The sequence below is a fragment of the Zalophus californianus genome, chromosome 13 (genome assembly GCF_009762305.2).
Source record: "Zalophus californianus isolate mZalCal1 chromosome 13, mZalCal1.pri.v2, whole genome shotgun sequence".
NCBI classification, from domain to species: Eukaryota; Metazoa; Chordata; class Mammalia; order Carnivora; family Otariidae; genus Zalophus; species Zalophus californianus.
In genome coordinates, this window is record NC_045607.1 from 91,813,696 (window position 1) to 91,829,564 (window position 15,869).

Here is a 15,869-nt window from a genome sequence, read left to right on the forward strand (position 1 = left end):
AAAAGGTAAAATGGCAACATTTGTTAATTATGAGTGTGGCTGCACTTTTCTGTATATTTAAAATTTCCGCCAAAAAGATGGTTGTCATGAGGAATAAACGAAGTCATCTGTGATCAAGGCCTGGGGCTGGGCTCCTGTTGTTTTTTGCAGTCTGACCAGAAACAGACTGAGTGCAAGGAAGGATCTTGGCCACTGCTAACAGCCCCAGCACCTAGCACGGTTCCTGGCTCGTGGAACTTGGTCCATAAACCAACGTGCTGAAGAGATCACAGAGCCAGCCGAGGAAACAGCCCTGCTTGGCCACGCAGATCGGAGAGGCTGGTAGAAGCAAAGAGTGCCACATGAACTCTTTTTGGTCATTCTGAATGTATTTTCTGTTTATTCTTAACTCTTCCCGCAGAAACTTAGTCGTTTAATAAAAAATGACAAACGTTCTGTAAGATAAATAGCAAAACATCAGATAGCACGCGTGTTGACAAAGTAAGGATGTCATGACCAGTGCCTCTCTGAAATAACCCCACAACGAGAACCAGAAGGAGACATGCCAGGGAATCAGTAGTAGACCCCTCTAACCCCAAACAACAGATTGTGGGAGCAGGACCCAATGCAGCAAAGGCTCACCCCGGGAGCACGAAGACCCTCAGGGAACACGGGGGCAGCTACAGACCTCGGGCAAAAAGCCCACAGAGCAGGGCTCCCACAGAGCAGTGGGGGATCAACCATGTTTTGAGGGCAGAGAAGAGATTCTGAATGGCCGGCAGGCTCCTTGGGAAGAAACAAATATTAAGCCAATTCTCTCTCTCTCTCTCTCTCTCTCTCTCTCTCTCTCTCTCTCACACACACACACACACACACGCACACACACACAGCATTACTGAGAAGAGGAAAACTCTGCTGGCCTGGAATCCACCCTGGACCACTCCCTAACATGACTCATTTCCAAGGGAGGAACCTGCCCTGGGTCGGCACAGTGACACTAAGAGAACCCAAGGAGACAAGCAGTAAGACAGACAGGTGGAGCATAAAGAACATTCACCGGAAGACTGTCCCAAGGGGCAGATGAAGCCAAGGCCACACACAAAGCCATGGGATCAAAGCACTTACCAGGATAATCGCTTGGTTACAACAGAAGCTCAAACTGGAGACACAAACGTTGGTGGAGGAGATGAGGAGGCAGGGAGGGTCACGGGAAGTCAGCGGCAGAGGTCGGGGAAGGCGGGAAAGCAGAGGGAGAACAGGCGCTCGGTTATGGAAGCGCACGAAGGACAGGGTGGAGTAGCTCGAGAAAGTTGAAAGGCAAATCCACTAAGAATTCAGCGCAAAAACATTAGAAAGACAAAGGAGACCCCAATAGACAAGATCTATGTCCCCAGAGCGTTAAAGTTCAATGAAGGAACGGAACAGACGTTTAGAGGTTTAATTCAAGTCACTTTTCAGAAACCAGAGGACTTCTCCCCTGGATTCTCTAGCCCGGGAGCCTATCAGGGAGCCTGAATGACCGACCTCAGAGCTCTCCCCGGCCACCCTCGAGGCCGGAGGGCGGGAGCTGATCCCGAGGGGCCAGATGGTCCAGTGGGCTTGCGGCTGGGGGCGGGGGCACATGGACCATGGACCACAGTGCCATGGATGGTAGGAAGGCTCCGATGGTCTACCCGGAATCGGAAGGCCCGAGCAGGGCTACCCCCCCTTCCAGATGCCTGCTTCAAAACCACTACAGACGATTGTCCGTGGTGCAGACGCTGTGCCCGCCACCGCCACCGTGTCGGAGCCCCAGGACACCTGCTGCCCAAGGCGTTCCTCACGCAGGAATCCTAAGAGGTCTGCGTTCCTGAGCAAGCTCGACTAACAAACCCAAGGAAGTTCTAGACCACAGCAATGCTTCTCCACCCTGACTCTACAGCTTAGAATAGCCTGGGTGATTCACTGTTTAAAGTGCTTGCTGATGGAGCTCCAGCCCCAAATTGCTCAGAGCCTCCTGGGGCGGGGCCAGCCATCTGTGGGGTTTGGACGCTCTCCAGGTGACTGGTGCAGCCGGGGGGCTGGCGCTGGGGGTACACAGAACTGCTGCTCCAGGCCGGCCGCCTCTGCACCGAAGGTTCTGGGGCTCCACGCCGACCCAGACAGAGCCGGCCCCGGGCAGCGAGCAGTAACATGGCTGGGGAAGAGGCAGCAGTGTGCAGGCGGCATTCCGGCACACCCTTGCCCTGACGGGGATCCTCACCCCGAATCCTCAGACACAGCAGCACCGCGAACACAGTCCCGCAGGTGAGAGCGCCTCTCGCCCCTGGACGCCTTGTCAGTGGCGCAGGCGGGCGGCGGGGCGCCGAGCTAAGTTTAGGAAGCCCGTGTTGCTACACTTCCTGACAACAGGCTGAATCATGAAAGGAAGGTCTAGAATTCCCCAACCCTTCAGAATTGCTATCTTGTGCTGCTTTATCTCTCGCCCAAAGAAGCAGCACAGGAATCCCAGAAACAGGCCAAGTACACAGACGGAGGGCGAGGCAGGGCTGGCACCTCGGGGACAGGGACAAGCGCCCAGCTGGGCGGTCCCACCTGGCGGGACGGGCACCTGTGCAGTCACAGGCTCCCACAAGCACTGCCTCCCCAGGACACCCGCCCCTCTGCTCAGCACACGTGAGCACACAGTGCATGCTCCCGGAAATAAAGACCTTGCTTTCTGGCACGGGATCTGTATGATCTTCTTCCTTCTGCCTTAGTTGGAATGTGTTCCCTCTTCAGACGTCCCTTTCTAAATGGACAGAAACTCGGATCCCAAATATTTTGAGAAAATGATGTTGGATTTTTTTTTTAACTGCAGAGAAATGAACAAGTACTAAAGTCTTCTCCATTACCTCAAAATCCTCTTGAACAAGAAACTAGTTGATTCTTCCAGAACTATACTGAACCAAGTATGCTTAACCAAGGACACATCAGTTAGTAACTCTCTAAGGCTGTGTTCCCTCGGGATTGCTCCAGGGCAACAACTGGAAACCACTCCATCTCTCTGCGACTCATTACTGACCTGTCACTGAGCTAGGCTATCCGGATGTGTGTGTGTGTGTGTACCTGCAATGCGTGTGATAGGTGCGCTCTGTGTGGGGTGTGCCTGCATGTGTGCATGCTCTGTTGTGCATGCTTATGTCCACACATGAGACGTGTGTGCTCTGTGCATGTGTGTGACATGCATGTGCATGCGTGTGTCGGGGAAGGCTGTAGTGTAAATGTCACTATGCAGATGACTGGGCCGGGCCAGATCCTGTGGACAAGACTCTGGGTCTCATCGGAAGGATGTGGGCACCCTGGGGTCAGAGCCCTTTAAGGAAACAGGAAGGATCCAGGTCCACATGTGGAAAAGTGGCAACTGTTGCAATCCACTCTCCACAGGCAGCATTTTCGGGGGCAGGGGGTAGAAGCTTGTGTCCCCTGACTCCGGGAAGAAAGAGCAAGAAAGAGCATGGGGCTAGCCCGTGCTGCCATGAGGGAAAGGCTGCTCCACTCTCTGCCCCCCACGGAGCGACGAGCCGCTGGGCGGCGGGGAGCTCCTGCCCTTGAATGCATGGCTTCAAGTGTGGCAGAGGACCGATCTTAAAACTCTATTTCCCTTTAAGGACTTGAAATGTAAATGACCACATGTGGCTGGTGGCGCTATATGGAACCACACGGTTCTCGGTCCTTGTCAGGGAAGCCAGGGAAAGGCCTCTGTCCTCAGCCGGGTCTGGTGTCAGCAGCAGAGCCCCTGTGCAACATGATGGGACAGGTGGGGATCATCCTGCAAAGTTACTTCGAGACATCTGTCCCTTTTAGACATTTCTCCTCCTGAGGCCAAGTGTGGGCTTTCTTTTTACTAAAGAGAGACACATTTTACTCCAAATACCTATACCAAATAGCAAATAGTCACTGTATCCAAAGCATACGTGATACATTGAAATGTGTGCATACAAAGCGATGCCGAGCTAGGAACACAGAGCATGCAGACATGTCTGTAGCACAGTCTCCAAATGGAAGTTTTAGAAGTGCATGACAGGGCCCCAGATAATGCCACGAAGTGTTAAGTGTTTCAGTGCTTTAGGGCAGGAGGGAGGCCATGACCCCGTGAGGAGGGGGTGTTCCTGTCCAATGACTGAGCACAGGAGGACAACATCTTCCACTTGCTGCGTGGTGAAACCCAGCAGGCTTCCCAGATGCATTGCTAGAGAGCAGTGCGATTGCTTCAGAGTGAAAGTGACACTGCCCGGTAAGGGCCACTCTGTTCCTGTGACCCTCCCACCAGCTTCTAAAATCATGTTGCTCCTAAAGGACCCCTTTTTTTCCACTCCCCGGGCGAAGAGAGGTTACTATGTAAACTCCTGGATTTCCCCGCAGTGAGCCACGACCATCCTGCAGGCAAGCCAGAACGCTGGTGCTCTGCACCGTGCATCTGTGAGCCCCAGAATCCTGTATCTGCGGGCCCCAGAATCCTGCATCTGCGGGCCCCGGAATCCTGCATCTGCGGGCCCCGGAATCCTGTATCTGCGGGCCCCGGAATCCTGCATCTGCGAGCCCCAGAATCCTGCATCTGCGGGCCCCAGAATCCTGTATCTGCGGGCCCCGGAATCCTGCATCTGTGAGCCCCAGAATCTTGCATCTGCGGGCCCCAGAATCCTGCATCTGCGGGCCCCAGAATCCTGCATCTGTGAGCCCCAGAATCCTGCATCTGTGGGCCCCAGAATCCTGCATCTGTGAGCCCCAGAATCCTGCATCTGCGGGCCCCAGAATTCTGCATCTGTGAGCCCCAGAATCTTGCATCTGCGGGCCCCAGAATCCTGCACGTGGAATCCTCCAGCCTCATTTTGGAGATGAGCTAAGCAAGAAAGAACCTAAGAAGTTTCCATGAATGATGGACTCCAGACCCACGTGCCTGGTCTGCCTCTGCCAACCATGCTGCCCCCAGGAGCTGGAGTGGTCCTAAAAGTTCTGCTACAAATATAAACACGGGCACATGGGATGAGTCCTGGGAGCTCCCCGTGGGAGTACAGCTCCGTGCCCCACGTGCATGTATGGATGGACAGAGTCAGCCCCGGGGAAAGCACAGCCACAGACTGTCCCCAAATGGCCTACAGCGACAGCGGGCCCCATGTCACCATCCGCCACAGTCGGCAAGGTCCCGAAGCCAAGCCACAGTCACCAAGAACCCAGGGCCCCAGCTCTCAACCCAGAGCAAAACTGTTCGTGTTCTCATGGGAAAAAATCATCTCAAGTAAGTACAGGGGAGCTGGAGTCATGCTGAGGAGTCATCTGACAAATGGAAACCGTGCAATGCCCTCACGCAGAAAATGCGACAGGCCAGTGTTTCTATCAGACCCAGGTGCACATTCTTTCCCAGAGAATCATTCCGCGTGCTTGCACCTCCTACCAGTCTGCCGGCTTGTGCAGAGAACGCCCTGACATTCGGGCTCACACCTCTTCTTCCCCAACTTCAGACATCTGGACCTCGTGATGCAAGTGCAAAAGGAAGGGGGTGTCCACAGTGTGAAGACATGTGAGCTCTGGCTCTTCCCACATGCACGCATGCATGCATGCGCACCCATACACAGGTGCAGACAGACCAGAGTCTTTGCAATCAAAGGCATGCACAACTGCCATTATGCCCAGCACACGAATACATTCAAACTCGACGGCAATTTTGCTAGGCTTTAAAGATGTGCCTGGGTGCTCTAAAGCCCTGCTCACCTGTTCTCAACCTCAGCTGCTGCACTCGGTGGGGGAAGGGGCGGGGGCCTTCACGAACGTCCAAAGGCAGGCCACCTGCCAGACCACGTCCGAATGTGTGGAGGCAACCTGAGCATCAGCAGGTGCACCGAGCCTGCGCGATGGCCGGAGGCAGGTGGGAGGGCCCCAGCTGCACCGCCTTGAGCAAGCCGGCCAAGCTCTGAAGGCCCACCTTCTTGTTTGGGGACCGACATCCAGTCACGGCGGATGCTCTGTCCTGTGTTTGCTCTCCTCCAGTCTCAGCCCAAGCAAACCTCCTCATTTTATCAATATCACTGTAAATACCAAAAACTTCTGTATGCAGAGTCAAAAGGTGCATTTCACTTTTTCTCTAAGCTGATATTACTGCCCTCCCCAGGTAACAGCTGCTCATAGCTAGTGCCTTTGCTTCCAGACCGAGCCGCGTACTTGGCGTGTGCTGTGCATACCTGAGCGGACAGACCTCCATCTAAATTTGGTAAATAATCCACGTGGCCTCCATCGTCATGTATATGAATGTGTTTTAGAAAATACATAGTGATATACCACAAACTGCTTTTTCACTGACTATAACTTGGACATCTTTATATTTTGGTCTACAAAGATCCCACATTTTTAAAAAGACCACCACACAGGATTACAAGGCATGGACAGAGCACACTCGATTCAACCAGTCCCTCTTGTGATGTGTATTTCTTTCTTCCTTTCCTTTCTTGGGTTTTGTTTTTTGTTTGTTTTTTTTTTTTGGTATTACAAAATGAAATGTAGCAACGAATTACTGTATGCATATATATTGCTTCACTTTTGTGAATTTATATGTGTAATAAGTTCCTAAAAGTGAAACTATTTGGTCAAAGCACATGCGTGTTTTAAATTTCAGAAGACAACCCTGCCTGCGTCCACCTGTGTGAGTGTCTCTCTTCCCCCACATCTTGTCACACAGCAGACCCTTAAATCAACGCTCACTGCAGAGAGGCAGGGTATGTCCATGCACTTTGGGCTCATTTGCCTTTTAACTGCTTGTCTGTATCCTTGTGGAGGTTTCTATTGGACTGTGTTCATTTTTCTCACTGATCTGGAAGAACTCACTACATGGCAAGGCTATTGGTCCTTCACCACGGACACTGAAAATAAATCTCTTGCAGGGTTTCTGTCACTTGTTTATACATTCTTTATCGTTTGTATAGAGACTTGCTTAAAATGTTAGGAAATGATACCCATCAATCTTTTCCTTGGTTTCGTATTTTCTATCATATTTAGAAAGGCCTTCTTCACACCATAATTATTTAAAAACTTGCCCAAGTTTTTCTTCTATGATCTTGTTGTTATATTTTCATTTTCTGCGCAGCCCGGAACTTACTTTGGTATAAGAAGTAAAGGTTTTCCACGGCCACTAACTAATAGCCCATGCTCCCTTCCCTGACGGACGGGAGATGCCCTGCTTGCCTTGCGCTAACATTCCACACTCCAGGCCTGTTTCTCCACTATCCACTGCACCTGTGTCTTAGGAGCCCATGGATCCTGTCCCCCCTTACCCACCCTGTGTTTCCTTGTGTCCCTGGGTCTTCTCATGGTGAGGCCCGTGGCGTCCTCTTGTGCTCTCGGCGGCAGGTCACCATGAGGAGGAGCCAGGCTGGCCCATCACGTCCCACGGATTTGTGCGTTGAAGTCCTAACTTCCCAGGACCTCAGAATGCGATTTCATTTGGAGAGAGAGTTTTTACCCAGGTGATTAAGTTCCAGTGAGGCCATTATGGTGGGTCCTAATCCACTATGACTGCCGTCTGCATAAAAAGGGGAAGTTAAGACATAGAGAGGCACACAGAGTGAAGAAGGTGTGAGGACACAGGGTGGAGACGCCATCCACAAGCCAGAGAGAGAGGCCTCCCTGCTGACACCTGATCTCAGACCTCAGGTCTCCAGAACCGTTATGTAACCCCCCCACCCCAGTCTTTGGTCCTTTGTTCCAGCAACCCTAGCAAACGAATACCACTCTTCTCTGGATGGATACGCACGCTGTTTCCAGAGTTTCCTTAGAAGAGACAGGCTGGAAGGCTTAACTGGCGTGCGCTCGCGTGTGTCTGTGTGTGTGGGTCTGCAGACACTGGTGGCCCCTTGGTGGGAGCCCCACATGGCCTTCTGCCTTCCTTCTAGAGTGCATCCTTTCCCAGCATCTCGTGAGCTGCCTTCCTCTGATGGGACCACTTCAGTTCCACCTGCATCACAAGTGTTCCCACAATTGGATGCCACTGAGTTGGAAAACGTCCCTTCTCCCTGCTCCATTCCACGGGTCAGGAGGCCTCCTGACCTCCCTCCCAGCCCTGGTGGCAGAAATGCCCGCAGGGAGCAGCGACTCTTCCCTTTGTGGGGCAGCCTGCGGTGTAGACGGTGCCTTGGGGAGCCCTGTCAAACTAGCTTCCATGTGGCCCTGGTTTACTCTGATGGGAAACCTGGAAGCAAGCTTCACGTGTGTTGAAAGGAGCCAAAACGTGAAAGCATCCGACGTTCTCATATTAACCTCTCATGGATTCAAGACTTGTCCAATTCCTATTGAATTAGCTTAGTTTCCCAACACAAAGCTGGCGCACTGAGCTCATGCCCCGCCCCCCCCGCCCCCGCCCTGCCTCCTTGGACTTCCTCGGGTCCACGGACGGGACTTTCCACCTCCTCGCTAGGCACCATGGCAGATCCCTGCACGTGCCTTATCAGAGCAGCAGGTAAGAATCACGGGTCTGGATGAGCCGCACATCGGTTTTAGGCTTCGAAATCCAGCGACACCCCTCAACATTTGGATAAGTCACTTCACCTTCTCAGCAGGTGAGTGAGATGGTCCCCAAGCCCCCTCCCACCCTCACGCCGGGTGCATCCTTACACCTGCTTCTGAGCGAGCGATGCTTCTGGACTGGCCACATCCTAATCGTCAGCCCAGACATGACAAGGCAGCCCTCTCCTTGGGTGCACTTCCTGCCTGAGCCCCTGGCACAGCTCCCCTGGCCACCACGAACCCCAAAGCCGCGCCAGGCCTGTAGTGCAGGCCGCTCTAGCGAGCTCCCCTCCTTCCTCCTTGCTGTCACATCCTCCACAGCTATGACCATCAGCTGATCGGAGTTGCTAAGAAAAGGAAGTGGTGGAGTGTTTCTCCAAGCCTGTGCAGCAGCTATAAATGCCGAGAAAGGCAAGAAACAGCATTAAGACAGTAAGACAGACTGTGAGTCCGTGACCACAATGGGAAGCAAAGGAGGCATTCCGCCAGTGGACGGCAAGCTGCTGCCCACCCCAAAAGACAAAGCAAGATGGGCTCAGCCTGGCGAGGGAAACCACGTCCAGGTGCTGGAGCAGGGCAGCCGTGAAGGGGTAGCGGGCCCGAGGCTGTGGTGCCCTGGGAATGCCAGAGCCCTGGAGGGCAGGGGTGGGGGGGCTCGGAGCAGCCAGGCTGCCCAAACCTCTCCAGCTCCTCGGTCGCTGCCCCCCTTCCCTGCTAAGCAGTCCCTCTGCAGGAAAGACACGCGTTTGGAGAGGCAGGGCATGGCCACATCCCCGAAGAGCAGAGAGCCCCTGCAGCCCACACACTGGTTCCTCGTTCCTGGTTCCTCCTGCTTCGTGCAAACCTCACCCCTCCTATCAAAAGGGGCACAGGCTCAGTGAGAGCCACAGAACAAATGCAGACCCAGAAAATGAACTCCTAGGGCACCTCGGGGGGGAAAAAAAAAAAAAAAAAAAGACCAGCACACATCCTAGAGACACCAAGCACAGCAGGAAAGCTCGCCCCCTTAAGGAAAGGCACCAAATGAGCCAATAGATGAGCCGATGCCAGAGGGAGACGGAGGCTATGGAGTAAGAAGACAGTGTCTGAGCTGGAACCACTAGGAAAAACCACAAAAGCCAAATGTATCGTTAAAAAGAATAAGGGATTAACTACATTCCTTAGAAATTAACCACCTGCTTGCTGGAATATAACAGCTTCTGCAGACGGACTTTGTAACAGGATGGACAGGGCTAAGATCTTTCTCGAGATGAGGAGTAACCTGCTGGTTTTGTGAAACATAATGCAAAGGGCAAAAGGGAGAAAAATGAAAGAAAAAGTGCATTCACTGCAGCTTTGTTCATAAAAATTAGGTGGTCGGTTAGCTCACTTGGTGAGAGGCGTGGTGTTAATATAATATCAAAAATTGGCAGCGGGGGGGAAACCCTAGATGTCTGTCAGTAAATGAGCTTATCTTCTAGTCTGTGGAATAAATTGCAGTGATCACCGATGGGAAAACCTCCTCACCCCCAGGCATGTGGTTGATCAGAAAAAGAAAGTTGCAGAATGATACTAGTGTTAAGAACACACACACGCGCACACACATGTACAACGCACAGGACCAAGGCTGGAAGAAAACACACCTCTCTCCCACAGAGGGTGGGCTGGGGCGGAGGTTGCTGGTCAAGGTCAGTGTTAGTGGTGCTGTCAAATCTGAATTCTTCCCTGTTGGACACGTACTGGGGCATGTCGTGCACTTAACACATTAAAAAAAAAAGAAATGCTAGAAGCTTCTCCCATCTTGGAGGTCAGAGGAACTCACTTTAGAAATAGTACTTATTCGTCTGTGACCTGTTTGGGAATGCTATTACTAGCCTCTCCCCAAGACTGCAAAAGATTCACAGCCACTCCCTTGGGAGAGGCGGAGATGGCCACGTCCATCCTACCCACAGGCGAGGAATGGGCACTGCACGCGGGGTCCCCGTGGTGCATCACCATGAAACCCCCTGTGATCGTTCCATTCCTAAAGACCAAAACAGTAGTTTCAAAATGGAATGGGACTTGAACCCAAAGGAGCTTCGGACCCCTCAACCACTGTTGATAAAGATACTCAGGAAGACATACAACAATCAAATTATTCAAATATTCTTAGCATTTAAGATGAAAATAACCACAACATTTACCTCCACCCAAGCAACACCCGAGGATCTTATAAAGGGACAGCAGGAGGTCACCAATCATTTCACAAAGTGGACTTTAAGAGTTCTGATCCCCAAGATGCTCCAAGAACCAACACATCCCATGGCCACGGAGGTGTGAGTATGTTGACAGATGCCCTCCCTCCCCGGGCGAGTCACCTGCACCATGGCTTCCCTCCCCCAACAGCTTCCTGCTCAGGCAACATGATTCCATCCAGCATCTTGTGACTAGTGCAAGGAAAGTTTCCCTGGGAATATCATTTAAAATCACACAGCACACGCTTCTGGACCAAGGGATCCAGGCCAAGCATCCGAAAAAAAGCAATGTGGGCTCCCCATTCCTGGGAAAATACATATTGCCATCAACTGAATAATAAAACACCAGTGTCACAGCAAATACAGAGGTGACAGGAAAACTGATATAAAATGCAGATGCCAAAATTGGAATGACTATGTATTATATATAATATACACATCATACATATATATATGTATATATATATATATATACACACATATATACATCTTACAGAAATAAAACGTTTTGAGGAAATGCTTTCAAAAATTATTACCATGGATTTATAATGGGTACACTGTATATGAATGCTGCTGATCAGAGGTATGTTAAGACCCCAAACGTAGAGCAAACGTCTGACAGGCACTTTGCGAAAAATGTCTTTAGTCAAGCCATTTCCCCAGACAGGTTTCCCTTATTAACATGTGTGCAGCAAGACAGGGGAAGCCATCAGACTCGAGCAAGACGATGAAGGGTTCCAGAGAAACAAAGAGAAACGTGGAACGGATCAGTCACCTGGTTTACTTGGCGCAGTGGAAAAGTGAGTGCAGGGGCCTGGTTTTGCGTCAGAGAGTTGGGGAGACGTTGTCATAGGCACAGAGCCTCCTGAAAAGACACAGAGGCAAGAGTTCACCCAGGAGAAACACCAAAGGGTTCCAAGAAATAAACTGGGACTGTATTGTACACCTCGCTCTAGCAATCAGTATCATCACAGTCCATTCCAAAGAGGCTTCTTAGCCCCCAGTTACAGCACGATTACCGCGGGTGGTGGTGGTCTGGGATTTCCGAGTGCTCCTTTCTCAGGGCAGGAAGTTGACAGACACGGGCTAACACATCAAAACCAAGAACAGATGAGCATATTATCAGGAAGTAAGGTGGAGAATTCTAGAAGAGCTGGCTAAAAAGATGAGAAGATTGCTTTGGGGAGCAGCACTGGAAGGCGGGAAGGTATTGTTATAAAGTAGAATTTCATAAAAGCAAAACTCAACTCTGGCCACACCAACGCATTTCCAGGACATGTTGGCAGACACACACAGCTTTAAGAAATTATCAGACTGACCAGAATGCAATGAAGATTTATCAGTTAAGACAAACAGCTGTAGTGGGAGAGCAGAAGGTCACACGCTGGACATTTAAGCGCTCGTTGCAGCCACACAGGGCATAGATAAACAAGCCAACGTGTAAGTTGTGGCTTTTCCTAAAACTGGGCCCAGGGCCCTCGGCCACCCTTCCCCACTCCCCCACCCACTGTTTTGACCATCCCTGGGCCTGGGCCTCACTTACCCTCCCGCCCTGGGCCCCTTCCAATGCTCCTGCACAGCCCTGAGGGGGTTAGCGCCTTCTCCAGCCTCAGGACCCAGGACCCCAGTGTCAGAGGGAGGTACCTCAGGACCGATGATGCTGCTGACCAGACACCATCGTCATAAAAGCTGCTAGTCCACCCTCCTTCGTAATTGGGGTGTCACTGATATTTGTTCAATACCTGCTCCCTCCTCTCAACCATCAGCCTTTGGCAGCCTCCAAAACCCATTTCTGGTGGTTTCCAGAAATGGACAGATCAAGAGAGAGCCATTTTTGATTCGTTAAACCTCCGTAATACAACCTCACCTTTCTTTTCTGTACTCGTATCTTATAGGCCTTAGCTAAGTTTGACTGCATTTAAGGTTCCAATGCAACCACCTTTCAAGATCCATAGGGTAAAACTTACATAATTAACTTATGAAGGCAAACAATTTTCAAATGAATACAAGCCAACATTTTGTCAGACAAAACTATAAGCTCATGGGAAAATGTGCCTGCTAATATAACACCCAAATGAATGAATGAACTTCTCCATTCAAATCCGCTCAGTCTAGTTTCATACTAATCTTTCCACAATTCTTAGTCAAAAACAAAACAAAACAAAAACCTGCTTTTCTAAGTGAAAAAGAACCGACTTGTTGAAATGCAAGGCAGAAGAGCAAGAGATGACACACCGTTAATTTGGGCAATTTTATTTCCAGTCTCTCAAGACTCTGCCTTTCGATTTCAATTGCTTTAAAAGAAAAAAAAAAAAAAGTTCAGCGCGTGAACGTTTAAAAAATAATTCTCCCCCAAGGGCCTAAAGAGTTCATTGTTTCTTTCTCTACTCATTCACAGGGAAACCAATCCAGAAAGGGAAGAAAATGTTAAAACTTGCAAATGGGAATCCGGGGGAGAGGGGTGAGGATGAAGCAAAAATTAGCTCGGATTGGGAAAAGTACTCTGCCATTCCTTAGGCACAGACAGCGAGCAAGGCGTGGAGGGGACAGGAAACAGTGGTTCTTCCAAAGACACACTGAAGCTATAACGGATGGCAGTACGCTCCCTGCGATCTCGCTCTGAAATCATCGACCTCGGGACCCTTGCTGTTTGAGAGCACTGTTTATCAGGAAGGCTGAAACATCCTATTCTCACTGGGATCTGTACTGTGATTGTTACCACTGAAATTTCAGCGAAGTCTTTGCTATTTCACACTCCCCGAAAAGGCACAATTGCCCATTTAATCGCAGAAGGTGTGAGCTACTGCGCAGTAGAAATGCAATTTATTTCCGAAAGTAAACAATAGCCCCTAGGAGTCTTAAAGGGTCCCTTAAGTCCTAATGCGCAAAAGCTCAGAGAAACAAGGTTTTGAGGTAAGTTTTAGGGAATTCACTTGGTGACAACATCTGCCCTAAACAGATACAGAGCTATTTATAGTCTGTTTATTCCACTGAGCGAGACGGGTCACACTGTTAGTGCAGATATATGAACGAGTGGGAAATTAGGAGGCTGCCCAGGGAGCAGTACCTTTCTAAATTCTGAGAAATGTTTTTCTCAGTGCTGAAATTTAGAGTCTCAATTTGAATTCTAAGTTGTGAAAAACACACGATTCCAAAACATATCAGCACAAGGGTTTTGGAAAATAATTATGGACGTGCAACGTACTGCGTAAGTGATAGTATACTAAGAAGTCTTTGGTGTAAAAACAGAGAAATTAGAAAAAAAAAGGAAAATAAAATAAAAACAGAGAAATCAGACCTGTGCTTAGAATACTAAATATGAGCCTGAAGAAGGCTAGAGTGAGTTATTTCTTAATACAGATCTAGCAATAAAATTATCTGTCAACTTCATCCCTTGGGAAAGGGTAAGACCTAAAGTATATACCTCAATTTTTATCCTAGCTCAAAACATTAAAAACATTCTAGTTATTAAGCCTATTTATAAAAGCCTACCTATGAAAGCACTCCACATACAGAGAATTCAAATCCATTTCTATTTTACTGCAAAATTTCTCTAAACACATCAAAACAAAAGTATAATGGAGGAGAGACAAAACGGTCTGATAAAATAATTCTAACAGACAAGATTTCTCATTTAAAACACTTAATACTCTCCAAGTTTTTCGACGTTTTAGCTCAAGGATAAATATATTCGTGCACTATATGGACTTTTTTTTGGGGGGGGCGAGGCAGATCAATGAATTTAGTTGCATTTAATTGAAATGCTATCTTCCTAGTAGCAATGAATTTGCTCTTACTAACACAAAGACTTCAGCCTCTAGAATCATTTCCATTTCTTCCAGGAATTCCAAGTCATCACGAGATGAACTCCTTTTTAACTAGAAAATTCAGATGTGGGGCATCTCCAACTCCTAATCACTCGCTGACCTGCTTCCAGGGTTTAAGGAAAGGAAGGCCTGCTAGTTAAGGTTTGCTAAGGATCAGTGGAATCTTCGGTGATTCAGGCAAACTGATAACTAAATAACCTGCAACAAAAGATTCAAACTGTAACTTCTCCAGTGACGGGCTTTCTAGTTCTCGAACATTCGAGTAAACCTAAAACTGAACTGCCTTTGTACAGTAATGTAGATGGGCTTAACGTTTTGGAGCCAGATTGCCCAAACGATATTTAACTCAAACTTACAGGGTGCTACACTTGGCTCTCCAAGTCCCTTACTGGCCAAGTAAGTTACTTTACCATGTGAACGTGTCACAGTCAGCAATCCTGCTAAATTTTAGCGGTGGCTAAGAAAGTTTCATGTTTTTATGCAACCGCTCTTTCTTTCCGTAGGAAAAGGCGTGGATATATTAAACCCTCTGCAGGCACAGAAGCATTTGCACCTTGAGTCACTCCCATAAATACGGTGGAATTTTCCAGGGGATCTATAAAATGGCCAAACGAAAATGTGCGCTTTCTGGCGCCCAGGGACTCCTGGCCCGCGCCTCTCCGAACCCGCGGCTTCCGCACCGCCCGCGCCCGGCCTCGCGCTGCCCGGACGGGCCCGACCCCCAGACGCACTGGGTTTAGGACAAAAGATGGCAGCACCTACCGGTTCTGATTCAAAAGAGTCAATCTGAGCGTCCCTCCTTTGTCAAAGGCCTGAGGCCCTGGGCGCATCTGCCCAGCCCGGGAGCCGGCACACACCCGGGCCCGGGGAGCGGCGGCCGCATCTCCCCCGCCGCCTTCCCCCCCCCCCCCCCCCCCACCGCGCGAGGGTGGCCGCGGGCTCCGCGTCCCCGCCGCCGGGCGGAGGGAGCGCGCGCCACACCTACCTGTGCCAGGTGAGCCGAGGGCGGGGCGCGGGGCCGGGACCGCTCGGGGCGCAGCGCGGGACCGCCCGCTCGTCCCCGCTCCTCCTCGCTCCTCCCGCGGCTGGAGTCGCCTCAGCCGCCCAGCGCGAGGCGCTTCCTCATTTTGGGCAACTTCCTTAATGCGCCCGGGCAGGGCCCGCACTTCCTCCGGGCCGCCGCGCCCCAGCCCCCGGGCCCGCCCCCCCCCCCGGCCCCCGCCGCTGCGCCCGCGTGCCCCCGGCGCCCCCGCGCCCCCGGCCCGCCCTGCCGCCCCTGCGCCTGAGTGTCCCCAGCGCCCCAGCGCCCAGGACAGGCTCCGAGGGCCCCTAGCGCCCC

At 50.8% G+C, this 15,869-nt stretch overlaps 1 protein-coding gene across 5 annotated transcripts in view; it reads right to left on the reverse strand.

Annotated features, from left to right (window-relative positions):
* SYK (spleen associated tyrosine kinase) overlaps window positions 1–15,574 on the reverse strand; it is a 76,133-nt gene extending 60,559 nt beyond the window's left edge. For 2 of the 5 annotated variants that reach the window (XM_027615419.2, XM_027615420.2), the window contains exons 1-2: window positions 15,516–15,574; window positions 11,479–11,568 (exon numbers count right to left, since the gene is read on the reverse strand). The gene's annotated coding sequence lies outside the window, so the exon portion shown is untranslated. Of the gene's footprint in view, window positions 1–11,478; window positions 11,569–15,292; window positions 15,404–15,515 lie in introns of those variants that run through there. The other 3 variants (XM_027615416.1, XM_027615415.2, XM_027615417.2) reach the window with 3 other exon arrangements.
* Between the last annotated feature and the right edge of the window lie 295 nt (window positions 15,575–15,869).